The following is an 8,361-nucleotide window of genomic DNA, read 5'->3' on the forward strand; positions in this document are numbered from 1 at the left end:
GGCTAGTGGGCCTTCAGCAACCTACGTATGGCACCCACATAACCGGATCCTCGAGCATGCGAGGAGACAGCTACCGGACTTCGACTTCACGGCCGGTACAACAGCAATCTTCTACATTCCATGCACGGCAGGAACACCCAGTGCAGAATACGGGCATGTCGTCTTTCCAGGACTACTCTGATTCGGCATTTCTGGCAAGCCTGACAACGGCTAATCAAGCAAGCTTGGCAATGAATCCCACACAGTACAATGTCAACGGTGCGGAGATGCAGCGCGCATCGCCGACCATGAACTCAACGTATGGCTCGTCAAACTTGGGCCCGTCGTCTTTTGATGGCGGCATGACAGAATCTGCAATGAGAGAGCGCATGTATCATACTTCGAGACGTCAGTAGATAAAGACGTATTGGTAACGGGCGCCCATTTACTGCGCCGCTTGTAGGTACACTGTTACTGGAACCTTGCTCCGACTGGTGTCAATGGCTCAGGACAGTTGTCCTGCCCTCTACTTATGTAGTTGCGCCATGGAAGAGTCGCGCCAAATAGGCGGGTGGCCTTCTCAATTGTGATTTCGAGCGGTTGCACGCATTTTCTAGTACGGATACCCAGCCAGGTCGATGAACCTCAGCCGCCTCGGTCAAGATCGAGTACGTGATAGTCGGTCATAAGTGACAGCCCTGTGTGTGGAAAGAGCACGTTGCTCAACAAGTGAATTGTTTACTTGATTGGGCAAACGAATGCCAACCGGTTCCGGCTAACGTATAACAAGACTACAAAACTAAATGGAAAACTGTTTGATGTTGGTATCTTTATCCAGATCCCAGGTATTGCACCCCTCTCCATGCTGACCCTGACAAAAAGAATGAGGGGGTGAAAAAAGAGTAAGATATCCAAAGACAAGCTCCGCTTGAGCTCCAATGGCCAAATTCCAGGCCGACCTTAACGCCCTTAAATGCTCAACACGCCACGCTGGTTCTTATGCGCCGTCCATAGCATCTTCGTCTATCGCTTCGAGCGGAGGACGAATGGATTCTGGTGTACTTCGTCCGTACCACCACTCATCCTCCTCGTCCATGCCATCATCGCGAATTAATTCCAACATTACTTGTGCATTGCGTTTGATATCCTGGGTACGCTCAACGATGCCCCGCTCCAATATCAAAGCTTCCGCAGTTTTGAGCCAGATTTCTTGTAAGCTAGGGAGGTCAGCTAGTACGTGTCGGACATGCTCACGCTCTAGCGGTCCCATGGGCATGCCGACCGCTAGACTTGTGTTGAATACCAAATTCGTATCGGAATCGACTGGATCATCTAGAGAAGCTCGAGAGGCACGGCGCGTTGATATTCCGTCATGTTGCGTCGACTTGGTAGAATCTCTGACCGAAATCGAAGACTTCTTTCGGCCCATGCCCATAATGCCTCGTCGCTGTTTTGGGGTTGGGTCGATCGTGTCCTTCGAGACACAATTGTACCAAACGTCAACGGCTCCCCGCCTGCTGTTGTATCCCTTGATCTCCCAAAGCCTCTCCACTTGTCGCAAACCTCCGACACATAGAATGGCAACGTGGACCTCATCTGGGGGTCTTTCCTTCAAGTAGCCTCTCAATGATCGTTCAACGCGGCCAGCATAAGATGGCGGGCGTAGCCGTCGGCAGAATGACGATATGACCAGAGGAAAGACTTGATGAACTCGCAAAAGTGTCTGGTCGTCGTACATGCTCATTATTCGAGTCTCAATCGGATTCAGTGTATATGGCTCGTGCAGCAAGCCATGACCATCGTGGTCGAGTATGTGTTGTAAGTGCAGCTTTCGATAGGTTTCAAAAAAATGGAACAAGGTGAAAAGAAGTGGTATCAGGCGACGACGCATACGTTCATGCTGAGGGGCGAACTCGAGACGCTGCGATTCAGTTGTTCGCAGGAAGATTTCCTTGGTGATCCATTCGCACATGAGGTATGACAATTTGGCGGCGACGTGCAAACGATGCCACAAGCCGCACAGGTGATGGAAATTGGCGGCGGTAGGGTCGTTAGATGGGTATAGACGCAAGGCGTATGCCGGGATGTGACGTTCCAGATGGTGGCGAACGATGGGTGCCTCATTTAATGTCACAATAGCGTGCCAGGATCTCGAAACTCTGCGAAGATTCAAGACGTCCGTCAATGGCAGCGATGAAATGACTTGAATCTGAAGCTCAGTAGGTAGAGCTAGGAACAATTGACCGAGTGATTGCCTAGTGATTTGTTAGAATTAGTAGCCGCAATCGCCCGTTGGCTCTAGGAGAGGGTAGCTAACGTCTTTGGCTTCGCGAACGTTGTATACTGTTCACGATGGTCTACCTGAGATGTTGACTTGTTTTGGAGGATCGAGACCTTGGATCTCAGGCTGAAGAGTCGACTCTTCTCAGTACGCTTCTGGTCTGAAGGTCGGGGAGTCTCGGTATTGCCTTCGTTTGACTTCGACGTTCGTAATGGTAGGATAAAGGTAGAGGTAGACTGAGATGATACCGGCGGGGAGGGATACGGTTGAGAGGATGGCGTCTGAGGATGGCGTAATTGGTGAAGCTGCTGGGCTTCGCGGGTCGCAGGGGACTCATTGAGCTGATTGAGTTTGCTGAAGTAGCGCTCGGAAGCGAACTCGGTGATATGCGGCGGATCCATGGTAATGCTATCGAGCGGGACGATGGCTCAGCCTGAAGTAAGAGAAAACGAGGTCCAGGAAGTCCAGCATAAGGTCGAGGTGCGCTGTGTTGAGAACGGGAGGGTTAACGACGGGCGGTAATCGGAGAGTCGACGATGCCGTGCATTCGCGGCTCAAACATGGCTGAACATTGAATATATCGATGATAGTTCGGAGGCGGGAAGAATCGTAGGGGGTAATATGAATGAACAGGCTGGCGCCCGGCGTCGATTGGGATAGGATCGTTACGAGCGCAGGCTTCGAGAGTCGACGAGCGAGGGGTGACGAACGAGGACGGCGGCAATGTCCCTAGGGTATCGAGACTGGATGGTCGATGAGATGGACCGAGGAGGGCCAAATCAGAGCAAGAGGCGAGGAAAGATGGTGAATGAGCGTAGATGACAAAGCCGATTCTAATGAGGAGATGAAAGGCGAACGATAGTGTTGTAGAGACACAGAACGTGGTGGTGACGTTTTGGGCGTGATGGTCGAGGTTGGTTGGGATATGGGGATGCGAAGAAGAAATGGAGGGAAGAGGGAGGGGGCACAGACAGAGCGCGAGGGTGCTGGAGAGGCCCGTCGAAGTCGGGTAACTCACTCTCTCTGGTAGGCAATACGTTCGGCACTGGCAGTGGGAGAAAGGCGGTGGTGGTGCAGTCAGGCTTAGGTAGGTTCCATGAAATCTTGGTGGGTAGATGAGAGTGGAACCGCAGAACCTCTCTGTGGGCGACGAGGGTATGGACGTAGGTATGGTACCTAAGGTATGGTCAAGCCTGGATAACTTGGTAGACACTGACAATCACCTCAGTCTATGGGCGCAAACGCGGGTAAGATGATGATGAGGTTACTGTGCAGGTACGGTACGGTACGGATAGAGAAGAGACTATGAGAGCAGTCGGGTGGGACTGGAGGCCAGGAACGGGAGAGAGGTAGATGCAAGAAAGCGAGAGAGGGATCGGCTGTTCGCTAATTCTGGGTGGCCCGGCGGTATGTGCGGCGAATTAGTGGAGGTCCAAGTGAGGAAGGGCACCTGCTGGCCTAGGGGGGAGTCGATGATCCCGAAGCGGCATTTGGCACTGTGGGCAACGGCGCTGACTGGCTGCGTCCTCGGAGAGGGAAGGGCCGGAGGAGCGTCTTTTAGGGGGGTACTTCACCCAACTTACCTATCAATTGTGGGTATTCTACCGTACATCCATTTCTTCAGTGCCACAGTATGATGGACGTGGACGGCAGAAGCGAAAGAGAGAGGCCGAGGAAAGCACCGTGAAAGTGCGTGGACGAAGCTTTTCATCCCCACAGCCCTGAGCCTGGGAAGCCGTAAGTGAAAGTTGCACTGGACGAGATGCTTTTTGTCGAGTGATTGAGTTCCATCGCTTTACGGAGCGAGTAGTAACGAGTACCTACCTTAGTAAGAATACCTGTTGTGAGTGCGACCTGCTTTCTTCCTTTTTTTCTTGCTTCCTTTCTTCCTGCTTCTCGTTCCTTTAGTTATCAATTGGGCCTTGACTCTATCCGTACAATGTCTCTTCATCCATTTTGCCATCAGGTATCCTTATGGAGTACTGATACGAAGGTCGGGTACGGAGTAAGGCACTCCAACCACTTGACTCGAGCGGCAACTGAATTGCGTCTGCCATAATAGCAATCAGGAGTTTCCATCGGCGAGATACCTTGGGTACGTACAAATTCAGATCAGATACCTGATTGTCTATTCGTTGGCATCTTCTCATTTCACAGTTCAACATATGACTTTCATTCCTCGGCTGTCCACGGGCTCTATGGCGCTTCCCCGTCTTCATTTCCCATCCACTGCCATCGTCAAGACTCAAAAGTCAGGCGTCGATCCCCGGGGCCTAGGGCCCGGGGAACTGAGGGCAAACCCGCGTGCCCGCCTGATGCCGCTCCAAAAAAGTTTTTTAGCCGTGTGTAATGATTTTGCCATCAACTACACACGACGAAATAGCTTGGTGATTTGGCTGTGGAAATAGGCACTTCTCGGCCATTGTCCCGCATCAAGTGGGCGATGGCCCATGGCAGCGGGCGCAAAGAAGTATCCCCAGACAGTATGCACTGATGCAGTACCGATCACGGTCGTGCAAACGACCTAGAAGAGAAGCCCGGCATAGATTCAGGCGGAGCTCCTACGGCTAGATGCCCTCGCTCTTTTTTCATTGGCTCATCTGTGCTGCAAAGCCCGATTCGATGCTATCGCGGATAGATGCTTCACCTTCCCAAAGGTACTGCTAGTGAGGAAAAGGTCTCAGTCGCCCTAGAACTGCTTGGACCGACTTTGATGATCCAGGGCCGATTGCAAAATAGGCCCGAGACAGTTCCATACTTTTGCTTCAATGGAGACACGTCTATCCATAGGCACTACTCCGTAGACAGTGGCCATCTGGAAACTTTTCTCTATCGGCGGGTCTATCAATCGAATGGCGTGCTAGAAAGCAATGGGAACCAGACGAGGTTCATATTTAGCATGTTGATACGGAGTACTGAAATCCGTTCATCAATCATGTCCCATGTTTCGTTTTGTTCTCGCAGTATGACGATCCACAGCCGGCCGGAATGAGAAGGCCAGCGGGCTGCGGGCATCGCCCGCACTGCCGATCCGGGCTGTTTGATTTTCTCGCCTTCGCCATATACATACGGGTGGCTTGGCTTCGCGGGGCGCCACAAAGAAAGTAGTGAAGCACATCGGGGTATGGAGTGCGGGCCGCCCACAGAAACTTGCCATGCGAATGAACTCGTACAGCTACAAAAGGTGTCCAAAGCACAATGCCCACCTACTAAAGGTATCTTGCATTTGTATGCCGTGAGCGCACCTCCTCCATCACTTGAGGTTTTTGCGCATGCTTCCATTTCTCCTGAGTGTCCTGAAAGCATGCATCCCATGTAGAAAAATTCAACAGTGTTCCGCACAGCATCTACAACTTCCTGCTTTCAGGCGCCTCGTCGCCTTGTTTGCAGTGCACACTTGACCCTGGATGGCACATAGAGATGGGCTTTGACACCTCTTACGAACTTAGTGTATACGTACGAAGCCAACATCTGCCAGTGCCAGCTTGAACGTGGCCCATGGTTCAAATGGAACGCGGTAGATTGGACCGAAGTGACCGAAGTTGAAGCGATAGAACCGATACAAGTGGCTAGGCGCTGTCTCGGATGGACAAGCTGCCTTGGATGCAGCAAAGGGGAGACGGAGACAGTGGGATGTACAAATACTGGGGAAGCAAGGTAAACCGTAAATGCTACGGTGCCACGGTACCACTTTGACTTCCCGCCAAGCTCAGCCCAATCATGAACACTGTAAGACTGTAAGTCACCTAATAATGAATACTGAGTTAGGTACCTCCGTGCCACGGTGCAAACTGCCCTGGCAGTTACGGTTGGGTGGCAGATACTTGTAAGGAAGTACCGTCAGAAAACCCAGATGGCGTGGTGGGGCGCCCCTCGGCCCTACTGCGGCCATTCTATTCTCTTAGGCTCTTAGTCGTCGGCCTTCCCCCTCCGCATTCGTCACACGGTCACTGCTGATATCTCCCCCCAAAACCTTTTACGTCGTTTTCCGGATGTTTGGCCGCCGTTGGTGGATTGCTTTACCTTCAAGTATCGTTATCCACTCCGCTCTAGCTCCATTGTGTATGTGTGGCTAGTGAGTAACGTTTTACCGGCTCCATGCCATACGCCGTACTCTTTTGTACCAAAAAGATGGAGGGTTCTGGCACTTTATAGGTAACGTTCTTCCGGTTGATCATCAGGTCCTCAGCGCTACAGAATACTGGAATGGGAAGGCGCCTCACTTGACTTTTGAGACTGCATTATCCGTACGGAGTGTATTGCCCTACAGATACGGGAATGTATCCGTACCACACCACCTACCTACCTTACTTTTGTGAGTCTGGCCAGTTCACTCTCTGTATTCCCGGTCGAACCCCAAGGGAAAGAACTTCCGACCTACACCTCCTTATGTAATCATGCGGCAAATTGAGTGACCCAATTCGCGTGCCCGTGAAAAGAGAACCTGGAAGTTGTAACTAAATATGTCTGGCGGTGGCGCGCCATCATCGTTTGCCTTTGAGACGAAGAGTTGTATCCCGTCATGTTGGCCAACCATGAAGCCATTTTATTAGCCAGGCCAGCCCCCCCAGTATTCGTACACTAGCTGGCAATGGCATCGACATCGGCCGAGAATGCCCCGTGGATATGTGGATTCTCCCCGCCCATGGTCACAGGTTGCAATTAAGACCACACTCCACACGACGGATCACTCCCCACGACGGATCACTCCCCACGACGGATTACCTAAAATAAACGATTTTCTAGACTTTAATTTTTCGACGTTATAACTATAAATTTCCCCCCGACGGAGCAATCCGCCGGGGCAATACCGTGTATAACGTATTAGGGAAAACTGGGTATATTGCGCTCTATACTTAACTACTAACTAAAACTCCTAACCTTTTGCCGCTTCTAGCTATCTAGAGGGCAAGCTTTACCTACTCTAACGTATATAAGACCTCTTAGTACTAACCTGCGTAAGTAGCTAGGTCCTATATAATATACTCTTTTTTATTAAAAATTAAGGGACCCCTTATATAATCCCTTAAATTTATAATAAGACCCGTATTTAAAAGGTTATTAGCTTTATAAAATATAATTTTTAAATTAATATTAATATACTAAATCTTAATCTCTATATTAACCTAGTTATTTATAACGTTCGTATTATTATTTAATTAAATTTTATATTATTAAAAAGTATTACGCTACTTTTTTAATATATTTATATTAATTATAATAATTAGGGTATTAAGGGGGCCTAAGAATTTATTAAGCCCTAGAGGGGGAGACCTATCGAGGGGCATTATTAAAGAGCCCTAGCCCGCTAATTATTAACTATATATTAAATACGGAGTAGTGTTACGACCTAACATGCATGACTAAGACTAGGGCCTGCCCCGCAGGCTTACGGCGGCTATAGTGTACTATATATACATAGGACTAAGGAATATAGGAGTTATCTTATAAAATAAAAGAACTATAGAATAAGTTACGTATAAATAAGAAGAGTAATTAAATAATAAGGTAATTATTATAATTACCCTAAGTAAGTGATTATTAGTATTTATCCTTAATTACTAACAAATAGAGTAGAGTATTATAAAGGATATATTTAGGGATAAGACTTATATATAATATAACCTCGAGCTAAGCTCGAGGATAAACTCTCTATAACTTCTTTAATAATTAACTTAATATTAGATTTTATAATTACTTTTAACTATTTTTATTAAAAAAACCCTTTTAATAAGACTATAATTAATTACTAAAGCCTTACTTATTTTATAATTTATAAATATAGTTTTAAAAAAAGCTATTTATAATTATGATACTATTTATTTAGTCCTCGTAGCCTTAACTTTTTACTAATATATTTATTACGACTAGCTAGATATAATAAGTAGGTTCTTGTTAATATAGTTATTTAACTAGCCGACCTCTTAACTAGTTATTTAACTAATTACTTAGTTTATATATTAACGGGCTTATTTAGTAATTTATTTAGTAGTTTATTTAATTTAAATAGAGCTTATAAATAATATAAGAAGTAATAAGGATAAAAAGAATCTTTACGAGCTTTAGTATAATAAAAAAGTAGCTAAATATTAGCCCTTTTA

Source organism: Colletotrichum fioriniae (assembly GCF_027942845.1).
Source record: "Colletotrichum fioriniae strain IMI 355084 chromosome Unknown scaffold_2, whole genome shotgun sequence".
Lineage (NCBI taxonomy): Eukaryota > Fungi > Ascomycota > Sordariomycetes > Glomerellales > Glomerellaceae > Colletotrichum > Colletotrichum fioriniae.